At 34.5% G+C, this 20401-nt stretch overlaps 1 long non-coding RNA gene across 3 annotated transcripts in view; it reads left to right on the forward strand.

The window, feature by feature from the left end:
• The window catches only part of LOC141419734 (uncharacterized), a 39132-nt gene that overhangs the window by 4266 nt on the left and 14465 nt on the right, over positions 1 to 20401 (forward strand). The gene's annotated exons all lie outside the window — the stretch shown is intronic.

A 20401-nucleotide genomic window follows, 5' to 3' on the forward strand; every position in this document is an offset into this window, starting at 1 on the left:
TGTCTTTCTATTTCATGGAACAATTTAAGGTGGGTTCATATTAGTTCCTGTTTAATGGTCTGAGAGAATTCAGCAGAGAATCCAACAGGTCCTGGAATTCTTTTTTGGGGGGAGACTCTTTACTGTTGCTTCAATTTTACTTTGTGTTGTAGATCTATTCAGGTGATTAATATCCTCTTGGTTCAATTTTGGATGGTGATAAGAATCTAGAAGTTTGTCCATTTCTTCAAATTTATTAGAATAGACGTTCTCAAAATGGTCTCTGATGATTTATTGGATTTAATGGTGTTTGTTGTTATCTCCCCTTCTGCAAAAGGAGAAACAAAACAAAAACAAACAAATTTGTTTTTTTCTCCTCATTTTAGTCAGGTTGGCCAGGAGTCTGTCAATCTTATTTACTTCTTTTAAAGAAACAACTTTTTGTTTCATTGATTCTTTGTACAGTTTTTGTTGTTGTTTCTATTTCATTGATTTCAGATCATATTATTTTTATTTCTCTTCTTCTGCTTGTTTCAGGATATGCTTGTTCTTGTTTTTCCAGGAGTTTGAGATATAGCATTGAGTCATTGATTTGAGATCTTTCTGTACTTTTAATATGTGCACTCATGGCTATAAACTTTTCTTAGGACTGCCTGTGCTGTGTGCCATAGGTTCTGGTAGGTCGTGTTTTCATTTTCATTAGTTTCCAGAAATGTTTTATTTTATTCTTCTGTGTCATCAATGACCCATTGATCATTGAGCAATGTGTTTTTCAGCCTCCAGTTGTTGGCATGTTTTCTACTATTGCTTTTCTTGTTGAGTTCTAGTTTTAATGCATTGTGATCAGCTAGAATGCATGAGATTATTTCTATTTTCTTATATTTGATGAGTCTTGCTTTGTGCCCAAAGATATGATCAGTTTTGGAGAAAGTCTCATGAGCTTCTGAGAAGAATGTGTATCAAGCAGAAGTTGGATGAAATGTTCTGTAGACATCAGCTAGGTCCATTTGATCTATAGTGTGATTTGTTAGTCTATTTCTTAATTGATATTTTGTTTGGATGGTCTATCTATTGGTGATAGGGGGTTGTTAAAGTCTCCCACTACCACTGTGTTGGAATCTATATATGTTTTTAGCTCCTTCAGAGTGTGTTTGATGAAATTGAGTGCATTGACATTGGGTGCATATAGGTTGATAATTGTTATTTCCTTTTGGTGTATTTCCCATTTAATTAGTATGGAGTATCCTTCTTTATCTTGTTTGATCAATGTAAGTTTGAATTCTATTTTGTCTGAGACAAGTATTGCTACTCCTGCCTGTTTTGGGGGGGGCCATTGGATTGGTATGTCTTCTTCCAGCCTTTCACCCTAAGTCAGTGCTTGTTTCTGTCGATGAGATGGGTCTCCTGTAAGCAACAGATTTCTGGATCTTCCTTTTTAATCCTGTTTACCAAATAGTCTTTTATGGGGGAGTTGAATCCATTAATATTCAGTGTTAGTATTGATAGGTATGTGGTTTTTCCTGTCATTTATTTTTTGTTGTTGTTGAAGGTTTGCTTGTCTGCAGTTGAATCAGTGTTACTCTCTGATTCCTTGTCTGGAACTCTCCTGTGGTTTGCTATTGCATATCCTTTCATGGTTTTGTTTGCTTTCATTTTCTGTATTCAGAATTTCTTAAAGAATCTTTTGTAGTGGTGACTTAGTGGTTATATAGTGTTTTAGTTTCTGCTTATCATGGAAGATTTTTATTGTTCCATCTATTTTGATTGATAGTTTTACTAGGTACAGTATCCTAGGGTTGAAGTTATTTTCATTCTGTGCCCAGAATATCTCACTCCATGCTCTTCTTACTTTTCAGATTTCCATTGAGAAATCTTCTGCAATTTTGATGGGTTTACCTTTATATGTTACTTGTTCTTTCTCTTTTATAGCCTTCAATATTATTTCTTTATTCTCTGTGCTTGTTGTTTTAATGATAATGTGTCATGGGTAGTTCTATTTTGGTCAAGTCCTTGGTGTCCTGGTGGCTTCCTGTACCTGAATGGTCATAGCTTTCTCTAGAATTGGAAAATTTTCTGTTATTATTTTTTTGAATATACTGTGAATTCCTTTTTGTTGCACCTCTTCTCCTTTTTCAATGCCCATGATTCTGAGGTTTGGTCTTTTGATGGAGTCAGAGAGTTCTTGCTTATTCCTTTCACAGGCCTTGTGTTGTTTGAGTAATAGTTCTCCAGCTTTTCCGTTAATTTCCATTTAATCTTCAAGTTCTGAGATTCTCTGTTCTGCTCTTGTTCTAGTCTGCTGGAGTGGCCTTCCATTGTGTTTTGTAATTTTGCTTCATTCTTTTTTCTGAGATTTTCCATGTCATGCGACACTTCCTCTTTAATATTGTCTATTTTGTCTTTAATTTGATTACTTCTCTGTTTATAGTGTTTGCTGTTTCTCTTTGGTGTTTACTTAGGGCTCCTAAAATTTCATATAGTTCCTCCTGTGTCTTCTCATATTCTTTATTTTGGTTATCTTTGAATTTCTTGAGTTACTAGACATGTGGGCTTCTTTGGGTTTCTTGGCATAGTTTATCTTTATTTTCTTGGATTCTGTAACTGGGTGTCAGTTTTTCATTTCCCTCTGAATGCTGTATTAAATTATTTTTGGGGGTAGATAGGTTTCCATCTCCTTCTTCCTATCACTTCCTTTGGTAATGTGTAACTATGTTCTTGATAGGCTATAGGTGGTTTCAGCCACCTGTTTTCTTTCACTTGGGTTAATTTTGTTTTGTGGTGTGTTGGGTTTTAGGTTAGTGTATGTATGCTGTTTCTGTCCCTGGTCTGTTTGCAATTTAGTATTAGCTATCTCACAATAGTAACACTAACAAAACAAAGAATGAAAAAAAGAAGAAAACCAAAGAAATCAACAGGAGAGTCGACAAACAAACAGGGAACAAAACAAACAAATGATCAAACAAACACATAAAAAATTCCAGGTTCAAGAAAAAAAGAATTTCAGTCTTAGTAATTCTGGAGTTACTCCTTCAACATCCAGTTCTGGTGTTGGTATTTAAACAGAAGGTCTCTTTAGTCTTGCCAGGTGGTTGGGGAGACTCACCAGTTTTTTTTTTCCTGTCTTTCAGTGGCAGCTTCTTAGTCAGCTGCTCCTTCAGTAGGGTGTGTCTTTTCCTCAGGTTCTGGAGATCAGCTCTATAGTCCAGAAGCCATCCTGCTTCGGATTTGGGTTTTTTCTGTGTTGGCTTGTTGGAGGTTTGTTTCTTTGCTTCACTCCTTTTCTCAGGGGCGAGTCAGAGATCTGTCAGCTGGCTCCCAGCTGTCAACATGTTATTATGGTTTGGTCACTCTTTTTCAATTTTTCAATGTCATTTGACTTTGGATGTTGCTCACTGGCTAAAGAGATGAGCTTTGTTGACCTCTATTTGTCCTGTTTTAAGTAGCAGCTTATCACCCACCTGCTGTTGTCCCAGCTACCATTCCAGTCTTTGTTCACTGAAAGTTCGTGTGGAGATCAGCTCCTTACCACTCCCCCTTTCTCCAATGTGCACAGCACCCTGCCCCCTCTGCTGCATATTCCTTCTCAGTTCCTTGTTTATTATTCAGTTTTTATTTATTTATTTATTTTTTTTGTGGGACAGTGGAGTCAGTCTGTGCAGGGGAGCTATGCTGGTTTATCCCAGGGGTGGTTGTGTGAATACCATGTGACACTTATTTGCTCCCCTGTTGGTCTGCTGGATGTCTCCCAAGGCAGGTTTGGAACCACTGTTTGGTGGCACAGGAGCCCTCCTGTTTTCTCAGTCTAATGTGGCACAGAGAAATTTTGCATGGGCTGGGGGTTCAGGGTGTCATTGTTTTGATTCTTCTTGGTGCTTTTTTTCCTGCCAAGTGTGCTCCATCATCTCAGCAATATATTTGATTTATGGAGCTCATGCTGTCTGCTTCTGCACTACAGTTTGTTTTTAAGATGAGATTTCCCACACATTTCACGGACTCATCTTGAATTTGCAGTCCTACTGTGTTTGACTCCAGAGTAGCTGTGATTAAATGAATTACCACCACATTCCACAAAAAGTTGTCAAGTGTAAAAAAAATGTGTTGAATTTTTTAGTTGGAAAGAATTTGTTGCAGTTTTTTCAACTCAAGGCACCTTAGGATTTTCATACTTCAAAAAGTTCAGTTGGGCAGTGAAAAACAATTTTGCAGTAGAGACAAGCATTCTTGTGTTTACATTTTCTGTGTAATATGTGCAAAGGTGATGATTTATTGCACTTAACAAGGAAGGAAGGATAGACACCACAGTTGGGGGTGTTTGGTGGAGAAGGTAGGGATGTGCTCGATTCAGTTCCAGCAGCCATGGAATACCAGGAAAGTGAAATAAGTGCAGCTATTTTCTTTGAGCTTTGTCCTTAGAAGCTTCTCCTGTTGGGAAGACATTCATATACTCATTAAATCAGTGGAATAAATATTGAAAACAATGTGTTTCAAAACACTTGTTGATAGATCACACACATGTAAACTAAATTATATTACAAACTGCCATATTTCTTCATCTTTTCTGAACATTTCAGTTTAACAAAAACACATAGAGTTCCAATTTCTCCAAATGATAATTTTTAACTTGAAACTATCCTATGGAGAAAATTGGTGAGGTTATTTTCCTAAAACTATATGTAGAGTATCACTTTATGCCACACTTTTTCACTTTGGAATTCAAAGGTGATGTGATGACACAAAGATGGAAAACTCATAGCATTTTCTTTGAACAAATACACTAAAGTCATTTACAAAATTCCATTAGCCACCTGTTATATAAGTCTGTGCTCCCATTGTCCAGATGAGGGACCAAAAACTATCCTTGAATGTGTAAGTGCAAAGAAAACATATTCAAAGAAATGAACTTAGTTGTTCTTCATGTTACAAATGTTAATATAAAGACAATGGTGCTGAGCAAAGGGAATTGTGAAAGGTAAAAGGTAAAATTTCAAGCTCAAGTTTGGGTTGGAGGTGGAAAAGGGAGATGTTCCAAGTGTTTGATAAGCAGTAAAGGATGCTCATTTTTAGGGGCACAGGATACACTATATATTATATGTAAATCAACACGAGAAATGGGTTTTTGTTGGCTCACCTCACTTGAACTCTGACAGCCAGCTTCATTTACTTTAATGTAAGATGTGGCAAAGGGACATTCATTGGGGAATTGTAGATTCTGGACCTCAGACTCCTAAACTGAAGCTTTGTCCTGCTCCCAACCCTGAAAACAGAATACTGATTTCCTTCCCTATGCCAGCTACTGCACACTGTAAGAGCCTCCTTTGCATAGATCTTTTTAAAAGACCTCTAGCTAGTGGTGTCAAAAAGGACAAATTATGGAAATCACTAGATGAATATAAAATAATTGTTTATACTCAACAATTATTTAATAATATTTAAAATAATCTTTGTCTGTAAGTGACATTGCAACTCAGACATGAAGCAGGGATTTATGTTTCAGTTCACCTTGGGGTAGACCAGACACTGAATCTTAATTTGCTGAAAAAGTTGCGAACCCACACACTTTGGTTGCCTGAGCATGCAACTTTGAGCCCAAGTAGCCCACATCACATGTCATCAGATGGATCATCCACCATGTTACCCTGGGGTTCCCACTTTTCCACTGGTAAGACAGAGATAGGTAGAGCTAAGGGAAGCAAAGGTGGTAGCACCTTAGCATGAAGGTTAGCAAGTGTTGCCTCTCTAATAGCCCAACACTTGTACAATTGGGTATCCCCAGGCCAAACAATGCTTCTCTTGTCATGGGCATGCACTACTCAGGTCAGTGCTCCATACAGGCTCTGCAGACACTCACTACAACTCATTTTTTAAAGTTAACAAAAATAAGGGAATGGATTTTTAAATGTACCCATTAGGGGATATATTACCTTCAAATAGGTAATTATGTCAAAATAGAGGATTGCCTTAGTTTGGAAATTAATTTATTTCTACTGTAACATGACAGTACATATTAAAGGCTCTAGACATTGAATCAAAAACATTTTTTGGACACTATTTTCATTGTACAATATTTAAAAATGTGTTTGTTTATATTTATTACTGGAATGTAGAAATCACTTTCATTATGTATATACTACACAATTTTGCTGAGAACAAGTTCATTGTCTTTAGGAGTATGTTACTTCCTTTTAAACTTTTGAGTAATTATCTCATTTGTATGTTTTTATTCATCTAGAGCTATTTTTGCAGTATAATATAAAATATGCATCTTTATATTATAATTCGTTACCAATAAACTTCTGGATTAAATTACAATGTTGTTGGTGAACACTCTTACAACCATTGTGGCACGTGTGGATGAAAAATTTTTAAATAAATGTACACAAATATCAGTTTATGATGATATCTGAATGCTGTGGATGAAATGAGGACTAGATGACCCGAAATTCCAGAGAAGTAATATGCCTCTGTAGGTGAGCTGATATTCTCCTGTCATTTTTGATCCCTCTGGAAATTAGACAAATTTAAAGTTCACAGAGATTCTGACATGTCAAGAGAGAGTGACTCTTGTGGTGAAAAAGAATCCAGCAAAGCTTTGATAGTTGCTAGAGCTGCCTTTGCAGACTGCACACAAGCAGAGTCCTTAAAAGCAAGATGGGTGGTACCTTAGGGTAATTGTTGAGGTCTACGTTGTGAAATCAGATTGAGTGACTAACTAAAAATGTAGAGCAAAAGATTAAACATTTATTTCTCACACTCCTAAGGTTTTGAATTCTGGGCCTGTGCTTTGAGCCACTCCACCAGCCCTTTTTGTGATGGGGTTTTTCAAACTAGGGTCTGGAGAACCATTTGCCTGGGCTGGCTTCAAACCATGATGCTCCTAATCTCTACCTCCTGTGTAGGTAAGATTATAGGTCACTGGGGCCCAGCAACCTTCAGTATCCTTATGTGTTTCCCCCATAATGTTGTATTTATTGTCCCTTATATGTGTCTAAGACACTGTCTTTGAGTTCCTACTGCATCTCATCTTGATTTTCCCAGCCCCAGATTTTCCTTCTGGTCCTCTTTATCTTAGCTACATAGTCTCTGCTGAACGACCATTCTCTCCCAAGTCACGCCTATGTATATGTAGGAGGTAGAATCGACTTTCAGAAACAGTTGTGTTCTATTAGATACATTAACCATGTATAATACAATCTAGCATGAATTTAGAGAAGAAACTTACTAAGTATCGAGTTACTACAAACCTAAATTACTGAATGATGCACTAGTTTCATAGAGTTTGCAGTTGTATCAGGGCATGATATTGAAATACAGGCAGTAGTCCCTTCATCCTTGTGATTCTTTTTATATATTTCTTTTCTTTTAATTTTTTGTTATTTATTCACTTTTTTTATTGCTGTACTGGGAGATACATAGTGACATTTACAAAAGTTCTTACCATATTCACCTGCTCCATCATTGCTCTTTATCTCTACTAACACCATTCTTGGAACAGTTTCAACAGGTCCCATATTTCCATTTTCATACAAGAGTAAATAATATTGTCATCATATTCACCCTCTTACCACATTTCCTTATATCTGCCCCCTTCTACTTGTGTAAACACTCAGAAAGGACCTTTTTAACCTCCCTGTTTTTTGTTTTTGAAAAAAGACATTTTGGGGTTCATTTAAAATAGCTATACAGAAAATTTCTATGTACATATGTGTTATAACACTAACTGGCTCATCCCTTCTCTTTTTCCTTTCTATTTTAGTCCCCTTCTTATGATAATTTCAAAAGGTTTAAAAATTATTTTTGTTGGAACTTGTTTATTTAGTATTTTTCATTTTTATTATTGTTGTATTGGGAGATAAATTATGACATTTATCAAATTTCTTAAATATGTCATAGTTGAATTCACCCTCTCCATCATTCCCCTTTATCTGCTCTACCATTATTCCTGGAACAGTTTTAACTTGTATTTTTTCTCCATTTTCATAGTTGAGTACATAATATTTTCACCATATTCAATCTCTTACACCCTTTCCTTAAATACTCACCCTCCCACTGGTGCCAACCCCCAGACAGGAACTGTTTTGTTTTCCATTTCTAGTTTTTTGAAACAAGATATTTTTGTTTGTTTAAGACGGTTGTGCTGGGAGTTTAATTGTGGCATTTCCACCATGTATGTCTGAGTTATAACCTGAATTGGTCCATTCCTTCTGTTTTCCTCCTTTCTACCTTATTCCTCTCATATGGTGATTTCAACAGGTTTAAAAATCTGTATTCATTCTTGTGTAGTAATACATCAAATATATTCAGCTGCTTAACTTCCTTTACACTTCAGTTCCCATTACTGACCTCCCCTTTGGTAAACCTCTTTATCATAATATTGCTTGTATTTGTATTGGGGCTTTGTTTCACATATGAAAAAAAACACGTGGCCTTTGGCTTTCTGAACCTGACAAACATTGGTAAAGATGATGTTCTCCAGTTTCATTCATTTACCTGCTACTGACAAAATTTCATTCTTTCTTATGACTGAATAAAATTCCATTTAAAAAAAATACTGTATTTTCTTAACCTATTCATCAATTTTGAGGCATCTTGGCCATTTATATAGCTATTATCAATAATGTTACACTAAATACTATTGTAACTTGACTTACATTACTTCAGGTATGTTTATTGTAACCACATAATGTCGGGTATATCCTTAGGACAGGTATTGATGAAATATGGCAGTTATATGTTTAGTTTTTTAAGGCACCCTCATACTATTTTTCATAGTGGTTGTACAAATTTACCTTCCCACCAACAGTGTATGAGGTTCATTTTCCCCTACTTTCTCTCCAAAACTTTTTTTTCTTGTGTTCTTTTTAAGTGCCATGACAGGAGTCATGCAGAATCTTATCATTGTTTTGATTAGAATTTTCTTTATAGCCAGGAATGTTGAGCACTTCATCATGTGTTCTTTAGCCATTTGGACTTCCTTATTTGAAAAAAACTTTGTTAGGCTCATTTGCCCAATTTTTCTTCACTGTAATATAGTAATATATTCTGATTATTAATCTGTCAGATACAAAGCTGACAATGATTTTCTACCATTCTGTGGGCTGATTCTTTTCTTGGTGACCATTTACTTCATTGTACAGTAGCTTTTTAGTTTCATGTAGTCCCTCTGTGATTCTTCCCAATAAATTCATCTCAGTTTCCACGTGGCTGAAACTGAACTCCAACTCTAACAGCCTCCCCAATCCAAAATGTGAGCTACAGGATAGATGTTTTACCAATAGTTGACCTCTCCCATGTGACCTTCATGATTTCATTTGCTATTCTTGGCCAACATACCTCAGATTTTTTTCTGGAAGGAAAATCCACTTGTGTTCTTTTATCCATTCAAGTTACATTAGTTAAAGTGTTACAATACTCTATAATTTTGAAAGGATGATTCCTTATTTTTGAAATCCAACTTGGAATTCAGAAAAGATGCATTTCATTTTGACATGTTATGACTAAGAACATTCATAGCCTTTTTGACACAAGATCTTTGCTTGGTGTACAATGACAAAGCCAATACAGAAATTCGAAAACCAAAAGTACACATTGATAAATCAGCTGCTTCTCAGAGCATAGTAGTATACAGTGCTACACCTCTTCCACATTGAGGAAGGATAAATGATAAGAAAAAGTGGAAATGAGAAGGGTGTGGAGGCTAGGGAATCACTATCTTAATAACTACAAACATTGTTCTGTTGGGTGTGTGTACTAGCAATGGATAAAGCAAAATCTGAAAATAAATCAACACTAAATTAACCAAATATTAAAAAGAAAATGTATTTCTTTTCATTCCTGTGTGTCACCCTTGATCTCAATTATATATTTCTGTTATAATGAAGTTAATCATTGTATGTTCATAAAGTAGGGGGAATGAGGATGAGTACTCCCTTATTCATGCCTGGCTGTTCTGAAGGCATTCGGAGCTTCTCCATTTGAGTGTTGTCTATGGTATTCAAGAATGTAGGAGCTGCAGGTCATCCCTGAGATAGAGTAAACATTCTCCTGGTTCAGAGGTCTCAGCCTATTCTCTTTCTCATATACAAACTCAGAAAAACGTCTGTGGCATATACTAGACAAAAACTCATAAAGGCAGTTGGGCCACATGAAGCAAGGAGGTTTTTTTTTGAGGCTGTTTTACTGTGGATGGAACATGTGAATTTTGCATACAATAATAAACTCCAACATCTTCAGCATCCAGCCTACTGATTTTCATTGTTAAGTCTGTCCCTGATCCACTGCCACTGAACTTGTCTGGGGCCCCAGAAAACCCTTAGAAGCCAAATATATCAGTAGCTGTGGAGACTGGCCCGAATTCTGTTGGTATCAAGAAAATTGGTCATTCCATTACTATGCAGGAGGCTCTTACTAGACACTCAGGGGATGGATACTGGCTCTCCAGAGGTGATGGACAAGGATAGTGGAGTCTGCATCAACACAACATCCCTTCTGGAACCTGAAATCATAATAAGATGGAAATGCAAGTATGTACATTTTTATGTTTTTTTTCTTTTGTTGTTTACTTCTTTTTAATATTTTTATGCCCCTAGTGCATGTTCTAAGAATAAGCATAAAGATATTTGAAGAGCATAAAAAGGACTGATGATTTCTCATACATAATCCCTCAACATCAGTGTTAGTCTTTTTCATTTTTCTGGAATCTTCATCATCATTGTAAATGAAAACTTAACATGCCCATGCTAGGAGAAAAGAATTGCACATCTCACACATGGATAGAACACACATGGTAAGCAGGGAGTCATAGATCTCTTTCTCCTACCCTATCTCCCTACTCTCCCTCTGTCCTTACCAGGGATCCAGACCATAAGAAGTTCCAGGAGCAGATCAAGGCACCTCATTTTCAGAAGTTGAACTGAGTAGTCCTAGTCAATTAAGACAAGATTACAGCAGGACATTTATCTCAGACTTAAAAAGGAACTGTCCTCCTTTAGGAACAATATGTCAATTTTCTAGTGGCTGCATCAGTGTGAGAAAAGCCAAGGGAGAGTAAGGCCCTCTCTTGCAATTCAAGTGATGGGAAATGTCTTCTGTGTTTAGAGGAAAACTGATGCAGAACATGCAGCAATGAAGAGAAGGACCATACTGTGAAAGTCTGTATCTGTGGGGAAGGCACAATCCACATGACCCCATCCCCTAATTAGGCCCAACAAAAAGGAGGTGTTTAACCAGGTCAATCTTAGGGAGAGGAAAGGCCACCCTGTTTGGTTCTCTCCTAGTTAGTCTAGAGAAGGAACCAGTGCCCACTCCCACTATTAATAATACCTAAGGGCTTTATCTAATAACTACATGGACTTGAGCTAATTGAAGAGTAGTCTGTTAATTTTTGTTACCAGAATAACTCTTTAGGATTATTAGCACCAGGTGTTAGAAATGATTTTCCTTGGTAACTAATGTGCTCCTTAAGAATATTCAAGTCTTTCACTTACAGATAGAGTTCTAACAGAGAAAAGTATAGACTTTTTATATCTTAGAGTGTGAATATGAAATTCTGTGTGTAAGGATTGTTCAATCTGGTAAATATCCTGTCATTATCATACTCCCTCATTATATTATATGCCAGATTAATCAAAGTATTTCTTAAGAATTCTTTCCTCCACTCTTCAGGAGGCTGAGGCAGGAGGATCGCTATTTCAAGGTCGTCATGTCCTATATAGGGGATCTTGTTTGAAACCAAAACAAAACAAATAAAATGAAGATTCCATATGGACATTGCAAAAGAATGAATATGGAATGATTTTATTTGTTTATGTTGTTTCTGTGCTCTGTTTGGAGAGATTCTCTGTACATCTGTTCTTTGCCTTCATGTAGAGCCTGGTCCTGTCATGGATTTTAGCTTCTTTTTTGCTCTGTGTGAGATTCCCCAGTCTCTCTCTTGGTTGGTTTGTAGGGTAACCACAGCTAGGAGTTCACAGTTCAGAATAGAGTGCACACATTAGAACATGAAGAAATGGAGCCACTGTTTCAATGTGTTAGTCTTTGACTGAGATTTTCTAGGATGTTCATCAAAATTGGTGCTAAGAAACAGTGTACTGGGTCAAATCTTCCTTGAAGGATTAATTTCAGTATTCAATCACCAAGAGCTCTTTTAGTATAAGTTTCTGTTGGTTTTGCCACCAAGTATATGGTACATTGTTATGGCAGCCCCAAGAAAATAATACCCACATTATTCACTGTGGAGTGGAACCTCAAGTTGTGGGAAGAAGAGATGCAGTGAGAATCCTGTCATGGTAATTTCTATTAAAATAGGTTCTTTTTTTATTAGGATATATTCATTTTACAAGAGAGTTTCCTTGGGACAATTTCAAAAATCTTCATTGTACATTGGTTAGATCACCCCCACCCTTTGCTCCCTTCGATCTTGTTCCTGCCCCATTCAAAGCATTTACAAGAAGTTTCATCAGTCTATTTCCTACATGTATATGAAGCACATCAACCATACTCCCTCACCTTAATCGTCTGCATTCAGCCTCCTAGTCCCATAAGTACTCCTCCATACACTGTGCCTTTTATACTGTTCTGTTTTAGTTAATAATTCCAACATCAATTTTTAAAGGGGTTTCTTTATGTATCCCCACTGTAAGTATGCTTTATTTTAACTAGTTAAACCCTTGCTATAATCCTCCCATAGCCCTCCTCCCAACTGCCATTATTCAACAGCTTTCAATACATATCATTATTACCTCCACTGCACATACATATCTCTGTATTGTTGACTATCATTCTCTTTTCTTTTCTCACATCCACTCAGTTCCATATAGTAATTCCACTATTATACATAAAAGTTTGTATATGATAATATTTGTTTTTGTGTATATTTTTATTTTTTTGATGTAGGTTTCACATATGAAAGAAAACAGGCAGTCTTTGTCTTTCTGATCCTGGTTTACTTCACATAACAAAATGTTCTCCATTTGCATCTATTTATTTTCAAACCACCTTATGTTACTAATTGCTGAACAAAATTCCTTTATATATATGTATAACACACCACAACTTCTTCTTAACTGATTCATCAGTTGTGTAGTGAGGGAGATGATATGGTTGATGTGATCTAACCAATGTTTGATAAGTCTAGCATTGGACTTTTTGCTAACAGTTACTTTGGGTATTTGATGGCTTTTCTGTTTCCATATGAACTTTAGAATTGATTTTTCTATCTCTGTAAAGGATGTCATTGTAATTTTGATAGAGATTGCCTTGAATGTATTGATTGATTTTGTTGGTATAGCCATTTTCCCAATGTTGATTCTGAGTCATGAGCATGGGATACCTTTCTATCTTATCATGGGAGATGATATGGTTGATGTGATCTAACCAATGTTTGATAAGTCGAGCATTGGACTTTTTGCTAACAGTTACTTTGGGTATTTGATGGCTTTTCTGTTTCCATATGAACTTTAGAATTGATTTTTCTATCTCTGTAAAGGATGTCATTGTAATTTTGATAGAGATTGCCTTGAATGTATTGATTGATTTTGTTGGTATAGCCATTTTCCCAACGTTGATTCTGAGTCATGAGCATGGGATACCTTTCTATCTTATGATGCCTTCTTTGGTTTTTTGGATTCTCTCTTCTGTGATTTATAGTGTTCAGTGGAAAGGTCTTCGGTTTTCTTCATCAAATTTATTCCTAGGTATTTTAATTTTGAAATATTATAAATAGGATTATTTCCCTAATTTCTTTTCAGTCTGCTCATAGTTGGTATACAGAAAGGCTACTGATTTCTGTATAATGACCTTGTATCCTGCTAGTTTGCAAGAAGCTCTTATGATTTCTAATCGTTTTTGTGGACTTTTTGGGTCTTTTGGGGAATAGGATCATATCATCTGCAAATAGGGATTGTTTGATATATTCCTTCTGTATTTGGATCCCTTTTTTCTTCCTCTTGTCTTCTTATTTTGGATAGGAATTCCAAGACTGTATTTAATTAGAGTGGGGGAAGAGTATATACTTATCTCGTTACTGACTTTAGAAGGATTGGTTTCATATAGTCTGTAGTGTAGTGGTGGCTCTGTGTTTGTGATACATAACCTTTAGTTTGGCTGAGGAATATTCCTCTATTCCTAATTTCCTTAGTGCTTTTATCATGAAAAGGCACTAACTTTTTTCAAGGGCTTTTTCTACATCTATTGAGGTGATATGTAATTTTTCTCTTTGCTTCTGTTTCTATGCTATATTACAGATATAGATATGCATATGTTGAACCATCTCTGCATCCTTGAGATGAGGAGATGACCACTGACTTAGTCATGGTATGCGATTTTTTAAATGTGTTTTTGAATTCAGTTTGCCAGTATTTTGTTGAGAATTTTTGAATCTATATTCATTAAGGTATTTGTTGTAAATCTCTTGCCTTCTTGAATTTTTGTTATGTTTTGGAATGAGTGTAATACTAGCTACACTGAATGAGTTTGGTATTGTTCCTTCCCTTTCTATTTCCTGAAGAATTGTGAGGACTGTTGGTTTTAGTTCTTATTTAAAGATCTGGTAGAATTCAGCTGTGAGTCTATAAGGTTCTGGGCTCTTTTTGTTGAGAGATTCTATTACTGCTTCAATCTCATTGCTTGTTATATATGTATTTATGTGGTCTATATTTCCTTTGTTTAAATTTAAATACATCTATAAACTTATCCATTTCTTCATGATCTTCCAGTTTACTTGAATATAAGTTTTCAAAGTATGCCCTAATGATCCTCTGAATTTCACTAGTATTTGTTGGATTGTATTGATTGGGTCTTTTTGCTCCTCTGTCTTGTCACATGTGCTGAGTTTGTCATCTTATAATCTTTTAGAAGACACAACTTTTTGTTTCATTGATTCTTTGTATAGTATTTTTGGTGTTGATCTCGTTAACCTTGACCTTGCTCTTCATTATTTCTGTCTGCTAGTTTTGGATTTGGGTTGTTCCTGTTTTTGTAGAAACTGAGGAGTTTAATTATGTTCTTTACTTGAGATGTCTGTGTTTTTTTTTAAATGTAGGCACTGATAGCTTTAAACTTTCCCCTTAACAGACCTTTGCTTTGTCCCACAAGTTCTGATAGGTTGCAGTTTCATTTTCATTAGATTCTAGGAACTTTTTTCCTTTTTCATTGTTTTGATGACTCACTAGTCATTCAACAATGTATTGTTCAGTCTTCAGTTGTTTGAATATTTTCTATCATTTCCTTTTTTATTGAGTTCTAGTTTTATATAATTGTGATCTGATAGGATATAGGGGAATATTTTGACTTTCTTATATTGTGTTCTAGAATGTGATCTATTCTGGGAAAAGTTCCATTAGCTACTGAGAAGAATGTGTATTACATGATGACTGGATGAAATTCTCTGTGGATATCTATTATGTCCATTTGATCTAAGATGTCTAGTAATTCTGATGCTTCTTTGTTGATCTTTTGTCTGGACGACCTGGATAGTGGTGACAATAGGGTATTGAGGTCTCCCATTATCACTGTGGTGGGGTCTATATCTGTGCTTTTACATCCATTACTTTTTTTTAATTAGTGTAGTTGGCTACAACCATGTTTGGCACAAATATTCTAAAAATTATTTCCTCTTGGTGAATTGTTCCTTTTGTTATTATGAAGTATCATTCATTGTCTCTTCTCACTGACTTGAATCTGAAGTCCACTTTGTCAGATATAAGTATAGCTACTGTTGCCTGTTTTAGGGGTCCATTTTCTTGGAAAATCTTTTTCCACCCTTTCACCTTAAGCTACTGTCTGTTTTTCACAGTGAGATGTATTGCTTGTAAGCAACAGATGGTTACATTTTGGTTTTTAATCCAATTGCTGTTCTATGCCTTTTTGTTGGTGAATTGAGGTCATTAATAGTCAATGTTAGTACGGAGAGAGGTGTGTGGTGCTTTTGATAATTTTCATTTCACTGATGCTTACCTATTGCACAGTCTGCTTGGTTTAAAGGAGTTTTCTTTCCTCCTTGAAATTTCCTGGCTGACTCAAATTTCTTCTTCTGTGTATAGGGGAACTTTATGCATTTTCTGTAGTGCTGGCTTGGTGGTCATGAAATCATCTACTTTCTACAAGTTGTGGAAGGTTTACATTTCTCCTCCAATTAGGCTAGTCTAGGTTGACAGTTAAATATATCTTTCCATGTCCTTCTTATGTTTAGAGTTTGTGTTGAAGTCTTTTGATATTCTTAAGGATTTGCCTTTATACGTAACTTGTCTTTTCTCTTTTGCTGCTTTCAGTAATTTTTCTTTTTTCTGTATATTGAATGATTGGATTATGATATGTCTGAGGGTGTTTCTTTTCTAGTCCTGATGGTTTGGTAATCTGTAAGCTTCTTGTATCTGGATTTCCCTCCCTTTCAAGGTTAGGGAAGTTTTCAGCTATTATGTTATTGATTAAGTTATTTATGCCTTTAGTTTGTATCACTTCTCCTTCTATACCCATGACTCATAGATTTGGTCTTTTGATCATGTCTCAGATGTCTTGCATGTTACATTCTTATTTTCTTAACATTCTTTCGTGGTCATTTTTTATTTAATTTCTGTGTTTTATCTTTTGAGTTTTTTTATTTGGGATTTTGAGCTGTTCTTTTCAAATTGGTTGTTTTCCAGGACTTCTATATCTTTATTAATTTCTTCTTTCATATTCTGCAAGTTCTCCTTAATTTCATTCATCTAATTGTTTGAATTCTCTTTAAATTCTTATACTTGTTTATTCACATCCTGTTGGAGTTCAGTCACTAGCTTATGTGTCTTCTCTTTGAGAATATTGATCATTTTTACTATTAATTTTTAGAATACAATATTTAATATTTCCTTTTCACTGTTGTTTATATACTTAAGTCCTTAGTGGTGGAGTTGGTTTTTGCCTTGTTGCCTCATGTTTGTACATTGAGAATTATGCATCCAGGGTCAAGTTTAGTTGGATTTTCCTTTCCCCTGTTTTCCTTTAATTAGGGTTTTAAGAAAAATTATATAGAACTCTGGGTGGTAGTTGAACTCTGACGTGTCTTCTTATTTTAGATTGGGGCAATCTAGTAAACTCTTCAGCTTATTGTTCTCAATGTGCTGGATTCTACTCTATGCTCAACATAGGGACTAGGTCTTATGCACTATACATTCATTTTCAACATAATTTGAAAGTGGACATTGACCCACCAAAATCTTTGTAGTTATGAGAATTTCCTAAGAATCAAGTCACAACAGAAAACTTCTTTGTTGTAGCCAATATGTCTCAAACCACATTTCAGGGGAGAGTGGATTTTTATTAAAAAGAAAACTGACAAAGGTACACCAATGAAATTAACAGGAATTCTGAAAGAGTTTGTATGTATGAGTGCAGATAAAGATACTCTTGGTTTGATATCAGGAACACTTAATTATAATTATCATGTGGAGATAGGTTACTGCTATAAAATAGAGGTGCATTAATGAACTAAAGAATGTGGGTCTGTGTTTTCTCAGGCAGTATGTCTTTTAAGACTTGGGAACCAACATAATTGATAGATTCAAGAAAGTAATTGATTAAATATATCAACTACATGAAAAAAAGCCATATTTGAAGGGAAGCTGGATACAATTCAAAAGTAATACATTTCTAAGCCCTACCTTAAAAAGCATGGTATTGATCTTTCTGAAAGAAAACCTTCAAGGCAGAATATATGTCAAATCATACAATAAATACAAATAATTTTTAAATTACTAAAAACATAAATGTGATAGGCTTATAAAAATTATAGGAAGGACTGCAAATAAAAGGTTTGTGTATATGATCGATAGGTTCACCACATAATGACAATAGGTTTATTAAACCATATTTCTTTTTTATTAAATATACATAACACCATGTAGTACTATACCTGTACTGAAAAACACAAAGAATTCTGAAATCTTACATTTGTGAAGAGTAAAATTATAAATTCCACATGTACACAGACATTCATGAGCATGCACTTGATCAGATATTTTCTAACTATTTGAAGTTTAATGGAATGTCAACTGAAAGTTAGAATCACATCTAAAAACAAAATACAAAAAGAAATGGAGGCCATCTGCTATTATTGGAATATATGAATAACATAAGCAATGTCATGTAATTTATATGTAAAACATTGAGTGGAAGACAATGTTAAAGACAAAGGGAGAAGAATAGATACATGAATTTATTCTTGAAAATTATTTCAAAATAAACATCAAAAAAAGAACAATGCAGTAGTATTTATGAATCTGAAGATGCTTTAAGATGTAAGAAATATATAATGAAATAGTAGGTATACATGCAATATAATATAATAAGATGATAAAATAAAGTCAATTTAATTTATTTTAGAAATGAGCAATGTCCAGATGTGCCAAAAATGGAATTAATATGCTATTATAAATCCTATGAAATCCCATGAAAGGCTCCATAAGCATGAGTACTGGAATTTAAGCTGTATTACTCAGGTTTATAGTACTTTATTTTAAAAACATAAACATTAAAAAGAAATAGAATCATAATATTTTATTACTTTTTGTAGGACTATGTCTCTGAACTCAAAACTTGGCACTTGCAAAGCAGATGCTACACATTGAGGCACATCTGCAGTTCTGGAATCTTAGTAGTTTAGATAAAACTATCTAAAGGGAAAATACGGAAAATGATTATTAAATACACATTTCATTAGAAGAGAACAGTAAATAAAATATGATAAGGAGGATATTAAAAAACATGAAAATGTAATTTAAAATCCATGGTAATTGTTTTGCCCACTAGGAACCCCTCCAACTGAAGGATCTATGTGTTGTATGTAAAAGATACGTATGGTTGGGGAAAGGTTTCAAGGTATGAGTAAAAGCTTATTTTGAGATTTGTTAGCATACTGATTATTAAAGTGAAAAGGTGAAGAAAAATAGAGGAGATGAACCAATAGGGATTACAATACATATATACATGGAAATGTCACAAGGAAAATTCCTATGGAGCTATATTAAATGAACGAAAATATCAATTTTTTTCTTTTACAAAATCAGAGAACAGGAGGGAAGAACTTTCTCATTTCTGTCTGAGAGGATTGGAGGGAGAGCACATTGGGAAAAGGTGTGGGAGGGTTAATATAGTACAAATACTGTGTACACAAGTATGTAATGGAAAAATAATCCCTGTTGAGTCTGTTCCAGGAATGAGGGGAGAGTGGATAAAGAAAAAAAGTGGAATGGGTGAATTCAAGTATGATTTATTTAACATAATGTAATAACAAATGTAAATGCCACAATGTACCTCCATGCAGCACAACAACAACAAAAGAAAAATCCTAAAAACAGAAAAAAACCACAATTAGAAAAGTTAAAAAAGTGAAAGGGTGTGAATTTCTCATTTATGAGTTTTTCTCACCTAATAAAGTTTGTATTGGCAGAAAACTGAATTTTGACAAAAGGATACAAATTTTCAATTTGAGAAAATAAGTAAGTTAAAGAGATCTGTTGTAAAACATGGTGACCACAGTTACTAACAATGTATTGTGTATTTGAAAATTATAAGTGTTCTCATCACAAAAATCTGGATGTGTAAGATAATGTTTATGTTATTTAGCCTAATGTATGTAGTCTTAAATGTACAGATATTTCAAAACATCACCTTGTATACCAGAAATATGCACACTTTTCACTTGTCAATTACCTATAATTTTTAAAACAATAATAAATTAGAAAATATAAGGTAAATTCATCTTTGTGTTTGACTACCTGAAATTGTCAAGTTTTCACTTATCAATTACCTATACATTTTTTAAAATTAGAAATTAGAAAAATAAGGTAAATTCATCTTTGTGCTTATCTACCTGAAAGTGCATAGGATGCTGTAAATTTTCTGGAGAAATAAGTCTATGAAAATAATTAATTATTGAGAATCTTGAGGTTAAGAACTTTTCTTTCTGGAAATTGTTTTTCCCAATAAAGTAATGTATTTACTCTTTTTAAAAGATTGTACTTCAAAACTGTGCAACATTTAGTTTTAAGAAAAATGGTTGTGTAGTGACATCTGTTGTAACAATGTCAACTATGTTATTTATACATTTTATTTCAGTTTGCAGAAATAATTAAGAACATATATAGTTATTGCTTAGTTTATCACCCACATAAATTTTTGATTAAATTGATTTATATTCCTCATTTAGTTTGTCATTTTCTAGTAAATGTTCTAGTCCTAATTTCAAAATAAATTTCATTCTATTATTCAGTTTTATGATATTAGAATCATTAGCAGTAACATATTTGTATTCCTCTGAGGAAGTCAGAGGATTCTCTTATTGCTGAAACCAGAAATTTTCAAATTTTTTTCTCTATTCTATGTCATCTAGTTATGGAATCTTAGTGACTTTACTTGGGTATTTTTAATTTTTATCATGTTTTCACTAGTT

Source organism: Castor canadensis, chromosome X (genome assembly GCF_047511655.1).
Source record: "Castor canadensis chromosome X, mCasCan1.hap1v2, whole genome shotgun sequence".
Classification (NCBI taxonomy): domain Eukaryota; kingdom Metazoa; phylum Chordata; class Mammalia; order Rodentia; family Castoridae; genus Castor; species Castor canadensis.